Genomic DNA, 18,835 nt, shown 5'->3' on the forward strand with positions numbered 1-18,835 from the left:
TATGACATGCAGACTAATTCTCTGCTGACATGAAGCCAGATTGTCTGTTACGGGACCTCTCTCCTCTGCCTGGGTGCTGGGCCTAAATTTATGACAATGGACTGTTGCAGTGGTGGCTGACGTGAAGCCTGATTCTCTGCTATGACATGCAGACTGATTCTCTGCTGACATGAAGCCAGATCCTCTGTTACGGGACCTCTCTCCTCTGCCTGGGTGCTGGGCCTGAATATATGCCAATGGACTGTTGCAGTGGTGGGTGACGTGAAGCCTCATTCTCTGCTATGACATGCAGACTAATTCTCTGCTGACATGAAGCCAGATTGTCTGTTACGGGACCTCTCTCCTCTGCCTGTGTGTGTGCTGGGCCTAAATATATGCCAATGGACTGTTGCAGTGGTGGCTGACGTGAAGCCTCATTCTCTGCTATGACATGCAGACTGATTCTCTGCTGACATGAAGCCAGATCCTCTGTTACGGGACCTCTCTCCTCTGCCTGGGTGCTGGGCCTAAATTTATGACAATGGACTGTTGCAGTGGTGGCTGACGTGAAGCCTGATTCTCTGCTATGACATGCAGACTGATTCTCTGCTGTCATGAAGCCAGATTGTCTGTTACGGGACCTCTCTGCTCTGCCTGTGTGCTAGGCCTAAATATATGCCAATGGACTGTTGCAGTGGTGGGTGACGTGAAGCCTGATTCTCTGCTATGATATGAAGACTGATTCTCTGCTGACATGAAGCCAGATTGTCTGTTACGGGACCTTTCTCCTCTGCCTGGGTTCTGGGCCTAAATTTATGAAAATTGACTCTTACAGTGGTGGGTGACGTGAAGCCTGATTCTCTGCTATGATATGAAGACTGATTCTCTGCTGACATGAAGCCAGATTGTCTGTTACGGGACCTTTCTCCTCTGCCTGGGTTCTGGGCCTAAATTTATGAAAATTGACTCTTACAGTGGTGGGTGACGTGAAGCCTGATTCTCTGCTATGATATGAAGACTGATTCTCTGCTGACATGAAGCCAGATTGTCTGTTACGGGACCTTTCTCCTCTGCCTGGGTTCTGGGCCTAAATTTATGAAAATTGACTCTTACAGTGGTGGGTGACGTGAAGCCTGATTCTCTGCTATGATATGAAGACTGATTCTCTGCTGACATGAAGCCAGATTGTCTGTTACGGGACCTTTCTCCTCTGCCTGGGTTCTGGGCCTAAATTTATGAAAATTGACTCTTACAGTGGTGGGTGACGTGAAGCCTGATTCTCTGCTATGATATGAAGACTGATTCTCTGCTGACATGAAGCCAGATTCTCTGTTACGGGACCTCTCTCCTCTGCCTGGGTGCTGGGCCTAAATTTATGACAATGGACTGTTGCAGTGGTGGCTGACGTGAAGCCTGATTCTCTGCTATGACATGCAGACTGATTCTCTGCTGACATGAAGCCAGATCCTCTGTTACGGGACCTCTCTCCTCTGCCTGTGTGTGTGCTGGGCCTAAATATATGCCAATGGACTGTTGCAGTGGTGGCTGACGTGAAGCCTCATTCTCTGCTATGACATGCAGACTGATTCTCTGCTGACATGAAGCCAGATTCTCTGTTACGGGACCTCTCTCCTCTGCCTGTGTGTGTGCTGGGCCTAAATATATGCCAATGGACTGTTGCAGTGGTGGCTGACGTGAAGCCTCATTCTCTGCTATGACATGCAGACTGATTCTCTGCTGACATGAAGCCAGATTCTCTGTTACGGGACCTCTCTCCTCTGCCTGTGTGTGTGCTGGGCCTAAATATATGCCAATGGACTGTTGCAGTGGTGGCTGACGTGAAGCCTCATTCTCTGCTATGACATGCAGACTAATTCTCTGCTGACATGAAGACAGATTCTCTGTTACGGGACCTCCCTCCTCTGCCTGGGTGCTGGGCCTAAATATATGCCAATGGACTGTTGCAGTGGTGGCTGACGTGAAGCCTCATTCTCTGCTATGACATGCAGACTAATTCTCTGCTGACATGAAGACAGATTCTCTGTTACGGGACCTCCCTCCTCTGCCTGGGTGCTGGGCCTAAATATATGCCAATGGACTGTTGCAGTGGTGGCTGACGTGAAGCCTCATTCTCTGCTATGACATGCAGACTGATTCTCTGCTGACATGAAGCCAGATTCTCTGTTACGGGACCTCTCTCCTCTGCCTGTGTGTGTGCTGGGCCTAAATATATGCCAATGGACTGTTGCAGTGGTGGCTGACGTGAAGCCTCATTCTCTGCTATGACATGCAGACTAATTCTCTGCTGACATGAAGACAGATTCTCTGTTACGGGACCTCTCTCCTCTGCCTGGGTGCCGGGGCCTAAATATCTGAGAATGGACTGTTCCAGTGGTGGGTGACGGGAAGCCAGATTCTCTGCTATGGAACCTCTCTCCAATTGATTTTGGTTAATTTTTATTTATTTAATTTTTATTTTAATTCATTTCCCTATCCACATTTGTTTGCAGGGGATTTACCTACATGTTGCTGCCTTTTGCAGCCCTCTAGCTCTTTCCTGGGCTGTTTTACAGCCTTTTTAGTGCCGAAAAGTTCGGGTCCCCATTGACTTCAATGGGGTTCGGGTTCGGGACGAAGTTCGGATCGGGTTCGGATCCCGAACCCGAACATTTCCGGGATGTTCGGCCGAACTTCTCGAACCCGAACATCCAGGTGTTCGCTCAACTCTAGTCATAGATTCCCGTGATGAGAACATAGTCCTACCGCTTTACACATCACTAGTCAGACCACACATGGAGGACTGTGTACAGTTCTGGGCTCCTGGGAACAAGGCAGACATAGCAGAGCTGGAGAGGGTCCAGAGGAGGGCAACTAAAGTAATAACTGGAATGGGGCAACTACAGTACCCTGAAAGATTATCAGCATTAGGGTTATTCACTTTAGAAAAAAGACGACTGAGAGGAGATCTAATTACTATGTATAAATGTATCAGGGGTCAGTACAGAGATCACTCCCATCATCAATTCATTCCCAGGACGGTGACTGTGACGAGGGGACATCCTCTGCGTCTGGCGGAAAGAAGGTTTGTACACAAACATAGAAGAGGATTCTTTACGGTAAGAGCAGTGAGACTATGGACACTTTACGGTAAGAGCAGTGAGACTATGGACTCTATACTGTAAGAGCAGTGAGACTATGGACTCTTTACGGTAAGAGCAGTGAGACTATGGACTCTTTACGGTAAGAGCAGTGAGACTATGGACTCTATACTGTAAGAGCAGTGAGAATATGGACTCTATACTGTAAGAGCAGTGAGACTATGGACTCTTTACTGTAAGAGCAGTGAGACTATGGAGCTCTATACTGTAAGAGCAGTGAGACTGTGGACTCTATACTGTAAGAGCAGTGAGACTATGGACTCTTTACGGTAAGAGCAGTGAGACTATGGACTCTATACTGTAAGAGCAGTGAGACTATGGACTCTATACTGTAAGAGCAGTGAGACTATGGACTCTATACGGTAAGAGCAGTGAGACTATGGAGCTCTCTGCCTGAGGAGGTGGTGATGGTGAGTACAATAAAGGAATTCAAGAGGGGCCTGGATGTATTTCTGGAGCGTAATAATATTACAGGCTATAGCTACTAGAGAGATCAGTGATCCAGGGAGTTATTCTGATGCCTGATTGGAGTCGGGAAGGAATTATTTTTTTCCCCTAAAGTGGGGAAAATTGGCTTCTACCTCACAGTGGTTTTTTGCCTTCCTCTGGATCAACTTGCAGGAGAACAGGCCGAACTGGATGGACAGAGGGCTTTTTTTGAGCCTTCCTTGTTACTATGTCAGGGTTTGTGGACTATTAATGTCAGGTACCGGGACATCAGCTATTATACTTTGTTGCATTGATAGCTTGTCTTTGACTTATAAGGTTACTGTCAGTTACTGTGTATCCTCTTTGGACTGACAGATCATTTTTGCTATGTTAGGTATCACTGACACTGATTGTTGACTGGGTTTGTTGGTGAATGTTACTATCCTGAGTAGGGGGCACTCGGAGGTTCCTAACACAGGATCTTTCTTATCAGAACGTCTATTCTGTTTTGATAGGCAGGGTTTTCCGATTAGGGACAAGTAGGGTAAGAGCTTTCCCCAGGTCACTCTACCCTGCCTTATGTGTGTATGTATACCATATATATAAAAAAAAGCTGAATAATATTTCAATAATGTAAAAGTGAACAGCAGCGTTAAGAACCACCATCCCTGGCATTCACAAATGAGAGACACTTTATTCTCTATCTTCATGTAGGGCACCATCTAATGCATTGCTGATGTCAAATTTTTGGAATGACCTTATCACAGTTTCATCCTTCACTGACTGCCATGATATTTTCACCCACTCACAAACGTTTGTAATGGTGGGTCTTTTAATTTATCCAGTGATTCCCAGCAGCCAACCATTTGTTCCACTCTTCTCACATAAAAACCTTAAATGGTTTGACGATGGACACCTCTACCAATTTCAACTGGCTTGTAGGCCCCTCAGGAATTACGGCTAGATGAGTGCTCACATTTCTTTTGTTTCACGAATATGTTCCCTAAACTGGTCGAGCTCTAGTAGAGCAGGTTTTTTCAGAAGCCCTCCAGGATGTTTAGACCACACTTTTTTCAACCCATACTTTCATTCATCCTTTCTCATGAATGAAAGGGGTATATGCTTCAGCATCCGATTCCCAGATAAATGCAGTCTTTACTTTATCCAAGAAAAACAATCCAAACAGCAACAGATACAGTATGTAACCTACGTGTTTTGGGTTTTTAGCTCACCCTTCATGAAGTTGCCCTCAAGAACAATACCAATAACTGGTCATGGGATCACCACTTTTGGCATGTCTTTTACTTAAAAAAGAACAACGTTGGCAGTTTGGTGCCATCTGCACAGCAGGACAACACAAACGTGAAATGTTTTTTCTTGGTTGTGGTTTCGGCACCTTTCAGATCAACAGTTCTGTTTTGAAACATTAAAGGTTAAAGGGGTTGTCCACTTGAAGTATAAAAAAACAATAAAGTGCCCCAGACAATAACTAAAGCCAAGCTGTATTTGCAGGGCCGGTGCAAGGATTTTTGCACACACAAGCGGAGCTACATTTTGGCACACCCTTCCCCACAACTCGGTGATGTTAAAAGGAGGGCGTGATGTGACATGGAGGGGGATGAGAAATGTTACATGCAGGGGGTGATGTGACATGGAGGGGGAGAAATGTGACATGGAGACATTTTGTCATGCCCCACTCTGACAATGTGCGGAGGTCGGCCAGGATAGCAGCACAAGTTTAGTATTTGTTTTGGTGCCGTGCTGGATCCGCCTCTCATCAGGTGCACTGGGTGGGGTCATTAGTTTAAATGGCCTCCAGCCAAGTGATCTGAGCGGATTATACTAATCATTGTGGTCTGGGAAGCTTGGAGGGAAGGTTGGCTGTCTGTTCCTGCTCTGGAAGATAAGTGTCATTTCTAGTTTGGTTGTTTTTGTGTCTTCTATCCCATCCAGGTTCTGTGCGAGCAGGCTGCTCCTATTTCCCCACTTCACCATCTCAGGGAATTCAGGGTTTTGTCAGCCCAGGCTGGAGGACACATCACACCTACCTTCAAGGTCTGTATGTGGGCTGAGCAGTGCAGGGAAAGAGGTCAGGGATTAGCTAGGAGGTGACCCTTCCCCTGTCTCTCGTCCAGAGCCTGGTTCGTGCGTTATCTGTTATTCGGAGTGCACGCCCACCGTGACACATTTCTCCCCCTGCTTTTTATATCACCCCCTTTGTGTCACATTTCTCCCCCCTCCATGTCCCATTTCTCCCCCCTCCATGTCCCATTTCTCCCCCCTCCATGTCCCATTTCTCCCCCTTCCATGGCACATTTCTCCCCCTTCCATGGCACATTTCTCCCCCCATGTCACATTTCTCCCCTCTATTAATGTTGTGTAAACATAAACATTATGCTCCTCACCTGGGCCTGTTCCCCTCTGCAGCAGCTCCCCTTCTCCTCTATGTGGTCCTGGTATCTTCTCTCTGTGCTCCTGACAAGACTTTGAGGACCTTTCCCACTCTGCCAATCAGCGGCTGCAGCCGTGTCATGTGTCAGACAAGTGATTGGCTCAGCAGGAAATCATTGCCGTGACACAGCTGCGGCCACTGATTGGCAGAGTGAGAAAGGTCCTCAAACAACTTGTCAGGACCCGGGAGCCCAGAGAGAAGATATGAGGACCACCACACAGAGGAGAACAGCCGCAGGAGGCCGGCGCCCTAAGGCGGCCGCTTGGTCTGCCTTATTATAGCACGGGCCTGGGTATTTGTATCATGAGAGATATACTGTGTATATATACTTTTTCTACTGCATTCAGCAGAGCATGCTCACATTGATGAGAGGCGGTGTGGGCGGAGCAGATGAAAAGTGAAAGTAAAAATCCCAGCATGCATCACAGCACGCATATCCAGGGGAGCGGTCACATGACATCTCTGCCTACGTGTGACGCCATAGTGACAACAGCACCTCCGGTGTCCTCTCATCAGTCCTCCAGTGACATAACTACGCAGAGAAATCAACCTAATGATGGCAATCCTACATTCTCAGCATTGAATAAAGGTTTCTGCTTTTCCCACAATGTGATATATATAAAATACATACATGTGTGTGGATATGTACATAGGTGTGCGGGGGGGGGGGGGGGGGGTGAGTGTATATAATGTGTGTGTGAAGATGGAGAGATATCTATCCTCATAATTTACCGTATCTATTTATCTCTCTATACTGTGGTGGAAGGTGTGTATATCTCACCCAGAGACCTCCGCTGGATGAGACAACTGAAATCCAGAAAGCTGCAGTGGTTTCAGCAAAGTGCAGTTCGCTGAGACAGGTTTGTTTAGGTTCTGCTGTTTAATGTCTTGTTTAGGGCTAATGTCTGTGATTGACCATAATGCCGATCGCAGACCGATGCCATGGTCTTTTGTAACCACAGCATCTGAGGTGGCTTTTCCCAAGAGTGCTGCACCACATATAGTGGCCCGCAATGCACGGGTACCAGCTGAGTGCAGGCAGTTTGCAGATGTAGACCCATTCACTTCAATGGGTCTGTGAGCCGCAAGATACGTTCCGCACCTCAAAAAGATAGAACACTGGTGCAGAAGCACGGAGAGAAATCCTTTGGAAGCACTTTGTACTGCTTCTAATCAATGGGTCTGCGATCGGCAAGATACGTTCCGCACCTCAAAAAGATAGAACTCTGTGGTGCAGAAGCACGGAGAGAAATCCTTTTGGAAGCACTTTGTACTGCTTCTGATCCGTGCCTCCGCTCCATACCACTCTGTATCTTGCAGATTGCAGACCCATTCAAGTCAACGGGATGTTTGCTGTCCGGGGCACTCACACTTGTGTGCATGAGCCCTTAGACTGCCAATGCTAATTCACAGCAGTCTATAGCAGAAGCAATCTAAAGATCGCAGGTTCAGATCCCCTAGGAGGGCTTTTTAAAATATTAAAATCATCCCTCTTTCTCCAAAATAAAGATAAAAATAAAGTAAAAATATAAATTATCTTTGGCACCGCCACTTTAAAAAAACAGCTATCACTATTAAAATATGTATCCCGTTGGGTGGACGGTATAACTGAAAAAATAATAATAATAAAAATGGCCAATTTGACTTTTTTTCATTGCTTCATAAAAAATAAAAAATAAAATAAAAAGTGATCAAAAACGCACTCGCCCACACACTCCAAAGTGGTATAAATAATAAAACTACGGATCGCAACTAAAAAAATGAGCCCTCAGTCATCAACGTAGACAGAATTCAAAAACAGAAATGGGGATCAGAATATGGAGATGCAAAGAAAAGAATATATTTTTGAAATGATCTTTTTCAGTATAAAAAGAAAAAGATTGCACATGTGGTATCGCTGTAATTACACTGTGGCAGATTTATTTATTTATTTTTTACATCACACCCCATCTGGATATTACAGCAAATTCAAAAATAGATGGTGCCAATAGAAAATACTATTTGTCCAGCAAAATAAATAAAAGCAAGCCCTCATCCAGCTGTTTGAATGGAAAATTATAAAAGTTAAGGCTCCGGGAAGGCCAAAAGTAAAATTGGAAAATGGCCTGGTCCTGAAGGGGTTAAAGGGGTTGTACTTCTATATATATATTCATGACCTATCATCAAGCTAGGTCATCAATATCTGATCGGCAGGGGCCCGACACTCGGCGCCCCGCCGATCAGCTCTATGAAGAGGAGGCGGTGCTTCCTGGTCATTACACTATGTGTAGTCTCCTCTGGAGCAGACGTAGTATCATTACCCGGCTCCATTCACCTGAATGCAGTGAGTACTTTTATTACACTGCACTTGCGAGACGACGCGCAGTGTAATGAAGAGGAAGCAGCGCTCGCATGGAGCACAGCTTCCTCTTCATCCAGCTGATTGGCGGGGATGCCGGTTGTCAGGCCCCCATCGATCAGATACTGATGACGTATCCTGAGAATATGTCATCCACCAGACGTCAAGGTAGCTTCTTATCAGATGGGACCTACTCTAACATGGAGGGTCCAGCTCCATTGTTACTCTGATTAAAAGCACACAGGGGTGGGGGATGGGCGGGTAGTGCTAAGTTCCCAAGAGGATGCCTGGTCCCCTATAATATACATAAAGCCAAATAACGGAACAGCACCTCCAGGGACAATCGCAGGTGCAAGCTACCCGGCAACAATGTAGCAACCGAATAAAGTTGGTATATTGTTGCCTGGTGGCTTGCACCGGCGATTATCTCTGGAGGTGCTGCTCCGTTATTTGGCGATATGAGAATATGTCATCAATAGATCTGGACGGTCCCTTTAACCCTTTCAGGACCAGGCCATTTTTAGCAAATCTGACCAGTGTCACTTTATGTGGTAATAACTTTAAAACGCTTTTCTTATCCAGGCCATTCTGAGATAGTTTTCTCGTCACGTATTGTACCTCATGACAGTGGTAAAAATGAGTTAAAATATTTATTTTTTTATTTATTAAAAAAAATACAAAATTTACCAAATATTTTGAAAAATTTCCAAATTTCAATTTCTCTACTTTTATAATAGATAGTATTAACTCCAAAAATAGCTATTACTTTACATTCCCCATATGTCTACTACATGTTTGGATCATTTTGTGAAAGCCATTTTATTTTTTGGGGACGTTAGAAGGCTTAGAAGTTTAGAAGCAAATCTTGAAAATTTTCTGAACATTTCCAAAACCCTCTTTTTAAGGACCAGTTCAGGTCTGAAGTCACTTTGTGAGATTTACATAATAGAAACCACCCCATTTTAGAAACTACACCCCTCAAGGTATTCAAAACTGATTTTACTAACTTTGTTAACCCTTTAGGTGTTCCCCAAGAATTAAAGGAATATGGAAATAACATTTCCGAATTTCACTTTTTTGGCAGATTTTCCATTTAATACATTTTCCCCAGTAACAAAGCAAGGGTTAACAGCCAAATAAAACTCAATATTTATTGCCCTGATTCTGTAGTTTACAGAAACACCCCATATGTGGTCGTAAACTGCTGTACGGGCACACGGCAGGGCGCAGAAGGAAAGGAATGCCATACGGTTTTTAGAAGGCAGATTTCACTGGGATAATTTTAAACTGCCGTGTCTCAGTTGATGCACCCCTAGAGTAGAAACTCCCAAAAAATGACCCCATTTTGGAAACTACGGGATAAGATGGCAGTTTTGTTGGTACTATTTTAGGGTACTTAAGATTTTTGGTTGCTCTATATTACACTTTTTGTGAGGCAAGGTAACAAAAAATAGCTGTTTTAGCACCGTTTCTTTTTTTGTTATTTAAAATGTTCATCTGACAGGTTAGATCATGTGATATTTTTATAGAGCAGGTTGTTACGGACGCGACAATACCAAATACCAGTTTTACATAATAAAGCATTTTTGCCCAAATTTTTTTTTTTGTGTCTCCATATTCTGAAAGCCATAATTTGTATGATTTTTGTAGGAGGCGTGTCCCTTGCTGCAGTGCTGGCCAATCGCAGCGCACAGCTCATAGCCTGGCTATGAGCTGTGGGCTGCGATTGGCCAGTGCTGCAGCAAGGGACACGCCTCCTACAAAAAAAATCAGTCCAGTACAACAGACGGAGCTGAGACACCGGAGCCTATACCGGGCGAACGGAGCGGCGCCCAGGCATACTAGTAAGTGCAGGGGGACCCCTGGGCGCCGCTCTGCCCACAGATAGAGTTAGTGTTTAGTTTGTATACGAGTGAAAGGTCCTCTTTAAACTGAATTCGCTGGGCAATGGGGAGCCAGTGAAGGGATCGGCAGAGGAGAAACGAGGGGAGAGGTGGATTAACCGGGCAGTGGAGTTGAGGATAGATTGGAGGGGTGCGATGGTGCTAAATGGGAGGCCACATAGGAGGATGTTGTTGCAGTAGTCCAGGCGGGAGATGATGAGGGCATGCACTAGAATTTGACTCAGGGATGAGGAAGGAGCAAATACGAAAGATGTTCCTAAGTTGAAAGCAGCAGGTGGAGGAGAGGGTTTGGACTTGTGGCTTAAAGGGCAGGGCAGAATCAAATGTTACCCCTAGATAGCGGACCTGCGAGACTGGAGAAAGCGCGGTGCTATTAACTGTAATGGACAGGTCAGGTAGGGGGGATGAGTGACATGGGGGAAAGACAATGAATTCAGTTTTCTCCATGTTAAGTTGTAGGGAGCGGGAGGTCAAGAATGAAGATACACTAACGGGAGCTAATCAAACGGGAGCTTCGGCGCGTTTGGCTGTTTTTGTAAGCCCAGTCACCTAGGGCCAGCCTTCTGGCTGTGGAAACGGCGCATAGACCCCCACTGATCACTCGGGGAAAGATATTACAGATTATTAGGAAAATGTTTAAACCGACTTGAATGTCTATAAGGAATTTTAGGTCTTTCCTGGGATCGATGATGGTTTGTATCAAAGCAGTCACATTGTTCCAAGATCAAACAAGACCACTCCAGTCTCTCATCCTAAATCACTGGGAAAGAATCCACTATTACAGGAAGTTTTTTTTCAGTGAAATCTTGGCCTAAGTGTTGAATATTTTGAGCGGTGCAGTTTTTAAATATGCTTTATGAGGTTGTGTAAATATATATATATATATATATATATATAACAAAAAAGGCACCGCAGCACATCCGTAGGTGAAAAATAGTGGATCTTTATTCAGCAAGGGTGAATAAAGATCCACTATTTTTCACCTACGGATGTGCTGCGGTGCCTTTTTTGTTCTACATTGTACACCTTGGTAAGGTGTTATCGCCGCTGGCACCCATCGGTCGGATACTAGGAGTGCTGCCCTGATTCTACACAATCTATATATATATATATATATATACATATACAGTACAGACCAAAAGTTTGGACACACCTTCTCATTCAAAGAGTTTTCTTTATTTTCATGACTATGAAAATTGTAGATTCACACTGAAGGCATCAAAACTATGAATTATCACATGTGGAATTATATACATAACAAAAAAGTGTGAAACCACTGAAAATATGTCATATTCTAGGTTCTTCAAAGTAGCCACCTTTTGCTTTGATTACTGCTTTGCACACTCTTGGCATTCTCTTGATGAGCTTCAAGAGGTAGTCACCTGAAATGGTTTTCCAACAGTCTTGAAGGAGTTCCCAGAGATGCTTAGCACTTGTTGGCCCTTTTGCCTTCACTCTGCGGTCCGGCTCACCCCAAACCATCTCGATTGGGTTCAGGTCCGGTGACTGTGGAGGCCAGGTCATCTGCCGCAGCACCCCATCACTCTCCTTCATGGTCAAATAGCCCTTACACAGCCTGGAGGTGTGTTTGGGGTCATTGTCCTGTTGAAAAATAAATTATGGTCCAACTAAACGCAAACCGGATGGAATAGCATGCCGCTGCAAGATGCTGTGGTAGCCATGCTGGTTCAGTATGCCTTCAATTTTGAATAAATCCCCAACAGTGTCACCAGCAAAGCACCCCCACACCATCACACCTCCTCCTCCATGCTTCATGGTGGAAACCAGGCATGTAGAGTCCATCCGTTTACCTTTTCTGTGTCGCACAAAGGCACGGTGGTTGGAACTAAACATCTCAAATTTGGACTCATCAGACCAAAGCACAGATTTCCACTGGTCTAATGTCCATTCCTTGTGTTCTTTAGCCCAAACAAGTCTCTTCTGCTTGTTGCCTGTCCTTAGCAGTGGTTTCCTAGCAGATATTCTACCATGAAGGCCTGATTCACACAGTCTCCTCTTCACAGTTGTTCTAGAGATGTGTCTGCTGCTAGAACTCAGTGTGGCATTGACCTGGTCTCTAATCTGAGCTGCTGTTAACCTGCGATTTCTGAGGCTGGTGACTCGGATGATCTTATCCTCCGCAGCAGAGGTGACTCTTGGTCTTCCTTTCCTGGGGCGGTCCGCATGTGAGCCAGTTTCTTTGTAGCGCTTGATGGTTTTTGTGACTGCACTTGGGGACACTTTCAAAGTTTTCCCAATTTTTCGGACTGACTGACCTTCATTCCTTAAAGTAATGATGGCCACTCGTTTTTCTTTACTTAGCTGCTTTTTTCTTGCCATAATACAAATTCTAACAGTCTATTCAGTAGGACTATCAGCTGTGTATCCACCTGACTTCTCCACAACACAACTGATGGTCCCAACCCCATTTATAAGGCAAGAAATCCCACTTATCAAACCTGACAGGGCACACCTGTGAAGTGAAGACCATTTCAGGTGACTACCTCTTGAAGCTCATCAAGAGAATGCCAAGAGTGTGCAAAGCAGTAATCAAAGCAAAAGGTGGCTACTTTGAAGAACCTAGAATATGACATATTTTCAGTTGTTTCACACTTGTTTGTTATGTATATAATTCCACATGTGTTAATTCATAGTTTTGATGCCTTCAGTGTGAATCTACAATTTTCATAGTCATGAAAATAAAGAAAACTCTTTGAATGAGAAGGTGTGTCCAAACTTTTGGTCTGTACTGTATTTCTGGAGAGTAATAATATTACAGGCTATAGATACTAGAGAGGGGTCGTTGATCCAGGGAGTTATTCTGATGCCTGATTGGAGTCGGGAAGGAATTTTTTATTCCCCTAAAGTGAGAAAATTGGCTTCTAACTCACATTTTTTTTTTTTTGCCTTCCTCCGGATCAACTTGCAGGATGACAGGCCGAACTGGATGGACGAATGTCTTTTTTCTGCATTATGTACTATTTAACATCTGGGGTTGGCTACAGTTCCGTAGTAACAGGAACATCAAGCTGTTTGGAGAAGGTCTTACAGCCTTTCACATGGCTGTCTATAATTTTAGTCTCCGGAGACAGCTCACTCAGCTTTCTTTGGTCCGTGTTCAGTAAACAGCACAGGGACGGCTTTTCACCCTTTACCCACCTCAGCCACTTTTTACACTTCGGCACTACACTACTTTCACCGTTTATCGCTCGGTCATGCAACTTACCACCCAAATGAATTTTACCTCCTTTTCTTCTCACTAATAGAGCTTTCATTTGGTGGCATTTCATTGCTGCTCACATTTTTACTTATTTTTTGTTATTAATCGAAATTTACCGAAATTCTTGCAAAAAAATGACATTTTTCACTTTCAGTTGTAATTTTTTTAAATACACGACATCTATATATACATTTTTCTCTAAATTTATTGTTCTACATGTCTTTGATAAAAAAAAAAAATGGTTTGGGTAAAAGTTATAGCGTTTACAAACTATGGTACAAAAATGTGAATTTCCGCTTTTTGAAGCAGCTCTGACTTTCTGAGCACCTGTCATGTTTCCTGAGGTTCTACAATGCCCAGACAGTAGAAAACCCCCACAAATGACCCCATTTCGGAAAGTAGACACCCTAAGGTATTCGCTGATGGGCATAGTGATTTCATATTAAAAAAATATATTTTTTGTCACAATTTAGCGGAAAATTATGATTTTTTTTTTCTTACAAAGTCTCATATTCCACTAACTTGTGACAAAAAATAAAAACTTCCATGAACTCACTATGCCAATCACGAAATACCTTGGGGTGTCTTCTTTCCAAAATGGGGTCACTTGTGGGGTAGTTATACTGCCCTGGCATTTTAGGGGCCCAAATGTGTGAGAAGTAGTTTGAAATCAAAATGTGTAAAAAATGCCCTGTGAAATCCTAAAGGTGCTCTTTGGAATGTGGGCCCCTTTGCCCACCTAGGCTGCAAAAAAGTGTCACACATGTGGTATCGCCGTACTCAGGAGAAGTAGGGCAATGTGTTTTGGGGTGTCATTTTACATATACCCATGCTGGGTGACATAAATATCTTGGTCAAATGCCAACTTTTTATAAAAAAATTGGAAAAGTTGTCTTTTGCCGAGATATTTCTCTCACCCAGCATGGGTATATGTAAAATGACACCCCAAAACACATTGCCCAACTTCTCCTGAGTACGGCGATACCACATGTGTGACACTTTTTTGCAGCCTAGGTGGGCAAAGGGGCCCACATTCCAAAGAGCACCTTTAGGATTTCATAGGGCATTTTTTTACACATTTTGATTTCAACTACTTTTCACGCATTAGGGCCCCTAAAATGCCAGGGCAGTATAACTACCCCACAAGTGACCCCATTTTGGAAAGAAGACACCCCAAGGTATTCCGCGAGGGGCATGGCGAGTTCCTAGAATTTTTTATTTTTTGTCACAAGTTAGTGGAATATGAGACTTAAGAAAAAAAAAAAATCATCATTTTCTGCTAACTTGTGACAAAAAATAAAAAAATTAAACATATGAACACCGCCGCCCCCTCAGCTCATAAGCCTCGGCAAACATATCTTTTTTACTGCAGATGAGAAGTCTCGTCTTGCAGCGCCGCATACACCGACCTTTGTGTAATCTGACAGCAGCGCAATGCTTCTGTCAGAATGCACATCAGTGCTGCAGCTAGTCGATCGGTTGGTCCACCTAGAAGGTAAAAATAAAAAAAACAGGCCGCAACACAATAAATTTATTAATTTTATAATAACATTTGAACGGAACATATAAACTTTATTTAACTTTTTGAACAGAACGTTAACTTTTTTGCTTACCGGTGATTTTTTTTTGGTCTTGTTTTTTTTATAGGACAAACCTCTCCTTCCCCATGGGACAATGTGCAAAGCGCAAATCGCCCAAAGATGTGGCGAAGTACATTATGCACTTTGTCCCAGGTGAAAGGAGACGTTTGCAGCAGCTCTGTGTAAATAGGCCCTAATAGCCCTTTGTGCCTGTCCTGTGAGATGTGATCCCTATGCTAAGTGTCCAGTGTGTGGTACTTCCGGAAACACTCCCCTAAGCATAGGGCAGGGTGGTCAGGGCAGTCAGGACAGAAATAGCGGGTGTCACGCCTTATTCCACTCCTGCTACAGACACATCTTTTTCGGGGTGGCGCTTGGGTTGAGGTACCGGCAATGACACTGGGGAAATGTCGCTCGTATAGATGGCTCACTACACTGGTGGATGGGGCCACGGAACCTCCTGGATACAGGAGGTTCTCGATGATCTCTTCCTGAAATTTAAGGAAGGATCGTGTTCTCCCAGCCTTACTGTAGAGAACAAAACTATTATATACAGCCAATTGAATCAAATATACCGACACCTTCTTATACCAGCGTCTGGTGCGTCGGGAAACAAAATACGGAGACAACATCTGGTCATTGAAGTCCACCCCTCCCATGAGCGAATTATAGTCGTGGACCGAGAGGGGCTTTTCAATGACACTGGTTGCTCGTTCTATTTATATTGTCGTGTCTGCGTGAATGGAGGAGAGCATGTAAACGTCACGCTTGTCTCTCCATTTTAGCGCGAGCAGTTCTTGGTTACACAAGGCAGTCCCCTCCCCCCTTGTAAGACGGGTGGTAACGAGCCGTTGGGGGTAGCCCCAGCGACTAGGTCGCGCGGTGCCACAGCAGCCAATCTGTTCTAGGAACAAATGCCTGAAGAGGGGCACACTTGTGTAGAAATTGTCCACATAAAGATGGTACCCCTTGCCAAATAAGGGTGACACCAAGTCCCAGACTGTCTTCCCACTGCTCCCCAGGTAGTCAGGGCAACCGACCGGCTCCAGGGTCTGATCTTTTCCCTCATAGACACGAAATTTGTGGGTATAGCCTGTGGCCCTTTCAAAGAGCTTATACAATTTGACCCCATACCGGGCGCGCTTGCTTGGGATGTATTGTTTGAAGCCAAGGCGTCCGGTAAAATGTATAAGCGACTCGTCTACGCAGATGTTTTGCTCAGGGGTATACAAATCTGCAAATTTGTTGTTGAAGTGGTCTATGAGGGGACCGAATTTTGTGGAGCCGGTCAAAAGCTGGGTGGCCTCTGGAACGAGAGGTGCTATTGTCACTAAAGTGCAGGAAACGCAGGATGGCCTCAAATCGTGTCCTGGACATGGCACCAGAGAACATGGGCATGTGATGAATTGGGTTCGTGGACCAATATGACCGCAATTCATGCTTTCTGGTTAGACCCATGTTAAGGAGAAGGCCTAGATAAAAATTTAATTCGGAAACTTGGACGGGTTTCCACCGGAAAGGCTGGGCATAAAAGCTTCCCGGGTTGGCGGCTATAAATTGAGTGGCATACCGATTTTGTTTCTGCCACGACTAAGTCCAACAGCTCCACAGTCAAGAATAGCTCAAAAAAATCCCAGGGCCGAACCAATCTGAGCTGTCTCAACCCGAACTCCAGACTGGGCGGTGAAAGGGGGAACTACTGGTGTGGCTGAAGTTGGGGACTGCCAATCAGGGTTTGCCAGCACCTCAGGGACTCTAGGGGCTCTACAGGCCTGTCTGTGCGGTGGCTGCGACGGGGTCACTACTGCTCGTGCCACCGTACCAGCTTTAACTGCCCTTCTGGTGCTCGCCACTTCACCATGTTGTACGGCAGTGCTGGTACTAGGTCCAGGGAGGGCTGCACTGCTGGTGTGTGCCTCACCACGTAATCCGACAGTGCCAGCCCCACTCTGCTGCCCTTCTGGTGCTCGCCACTTCACCATGTTGTACGGCAGTGCTGGTACTAGGTCCAGGATGGGCTGCGCTGCTGGTGTATGCCTCACCACGTAATCCGACAGCGCCAGCCCCACTCTGCTGCTCTTGAAGCGGATCCTGCGCAACCTGTGGTCTAGCGACACGGGGCCGGGTACGCCTGGTGCTATCAGGGACCTCAACCTCCTCGTCCGAACTTTGGGTCAGACTGCCACTGCTTTCTACAGGTTCGTATTCTGACCCGCTGGATTCTTCAGATGAGGGTTCCCATTCCTCATCCGACTGGGTCAGAAGCCTGTAGGCCTCTTCAGAAGAATACCCCCTGTTAGACATGTGGGCAACTAAATTTAGGGGTATTCCCTGAGACTACCCAAGAAAAAAAGCAAGCCTGTCTTACAAATGGGAGGCTAGCGAAGAACCGGAGGCCGCTGCGATTGATAAAAAATATCAAAACTGATTGTTTTATCGCCGCAGCGCTTGTGAAGTGATTGTGCAGTGATCAAAAAAATAAAAAATAATTGTCACTGCGGCGGGGCGGGCGTGGGCGAACGCACGTGTGGGCGACCGATCAGACCTGATCCGGCAAACACTGCGTTTTGGGTGGAGGGCGAACTAAGGTGACACTAATACTATTATAGATCTGACTGTGATCAGTTTTGATCACTTACAGATACTATAAAAGTACAAATGCCGATTAGCGATACGCTAATCAGCGAATCAGTGACTGCGGTGCGGTGGGCTGGGCGCTAACTGATCCCTAAACTACCTAACCAAGGGGCCTAAACTATCCTACAACCTAACGGTCAATAACAGTGGGGAAAAAAAAGTGACAGTTTACACTGATCACCTTTTTCCCTTTCACTAGTGATTGACAGGGGCAAAAAGGGGTGATCAAAGGGTTAATTGGGGTGATGGGGGTTGATCTGGGGCTAAGTGTGGTGTTTGGTGCTACTCACTGTGATGTCTGCTCCTCTGCTGAGACCAACCGACCAAAAGAACCAGCAGAGGAGCAGGCAGCCATATAACAGATCATATTTATAAATATAAAGTGTTAACTGGCTTATTTGATTCGATTTTTTGAAAATCATCAGCCTGCCAGCCACGATCATTGGCTGGCAGGCTGGTGACGAAATACTACTCTAACTTTTGCCGGCCTGTGATGCGCATGCGCGGGCCGGCTGTGGCGCATAGATGCGTGACTCTGCCTCAGACAGCCGCCTCCGGACCGCGATCCTGCGTTAGGCGGACCGGAGGCGGTTAAATAGACTGATTACAAGTCTGCAAATGACAGAAATCACCTTAGTTTAACATATCCCTCTGGTCAAATTCTTTTTAGTGTTTTCTAGGGGTCCCATCATTTTTGTCCAGGACGGTGTCATTATTATTATATATTTTATTTTTATTTTTTTATTCGGTTAAACCACAATTCAAAAGTAATGTCAGATTTTTATACATTTTTTGTAAAATTTTATTTATTATTCCTTTTCTCATTTTCAAGTTATTTCAGTGACCATTCGGGGATTTTCTTTGCTTAACCCTTAGAAGACAAGAATGGGATATGTTCTATGTTGTTTGGGGGAGGCTGCAGCACACGATGTGCCTTCAGTGAGGGAGTCGGCCTCCGGACAAACTGCGGCCGCGTGCGTGAGCCCTCACTGGGACATTTGATGACGCTAAAACCAAAATCCACAGAATTATCACAGAAATGAAACATTCATTAAACCCTTATGTGGCTCTCAGATGGTGGGAACTACAGGGGTCGGAGGTGACGTCACCACATGAAGGTGTCTAATCAGCCTCCATT

The 18,835-nt window shown here is 45.1% G+C and overlaps 1 protein-coding gene across 1 annotated transcript in view; it reads right to left on the reverse strand.

Annotated features, from left to right (window-relative positions):
• The window catches only part of LOC122931070 (zinc finger protein 773-like), a 426,553-nt gene that overhangs the window by 115,342 nt on the left and 292,376 nt on the right, over positions 1-18,835 (reverse strand). The gene's annotated exons all lie outside the window — the stretch shown is intronic.

The sequence above is a fragment of the Bufo gargarizans genome, chromosome 3 (assembly GCF_014858855.1).
Source record: "Bufo gargarizans isolate SCDJY-AF-19 chromosome 3, ASM1485885v1, whole genome shotgun sequence".
Taxonomy (NCBI): Eukaryota; Metazoa; Chordata; class Amphibia; order Anura; family Bufonidae; genus Bufo; species Bufo gargarizans.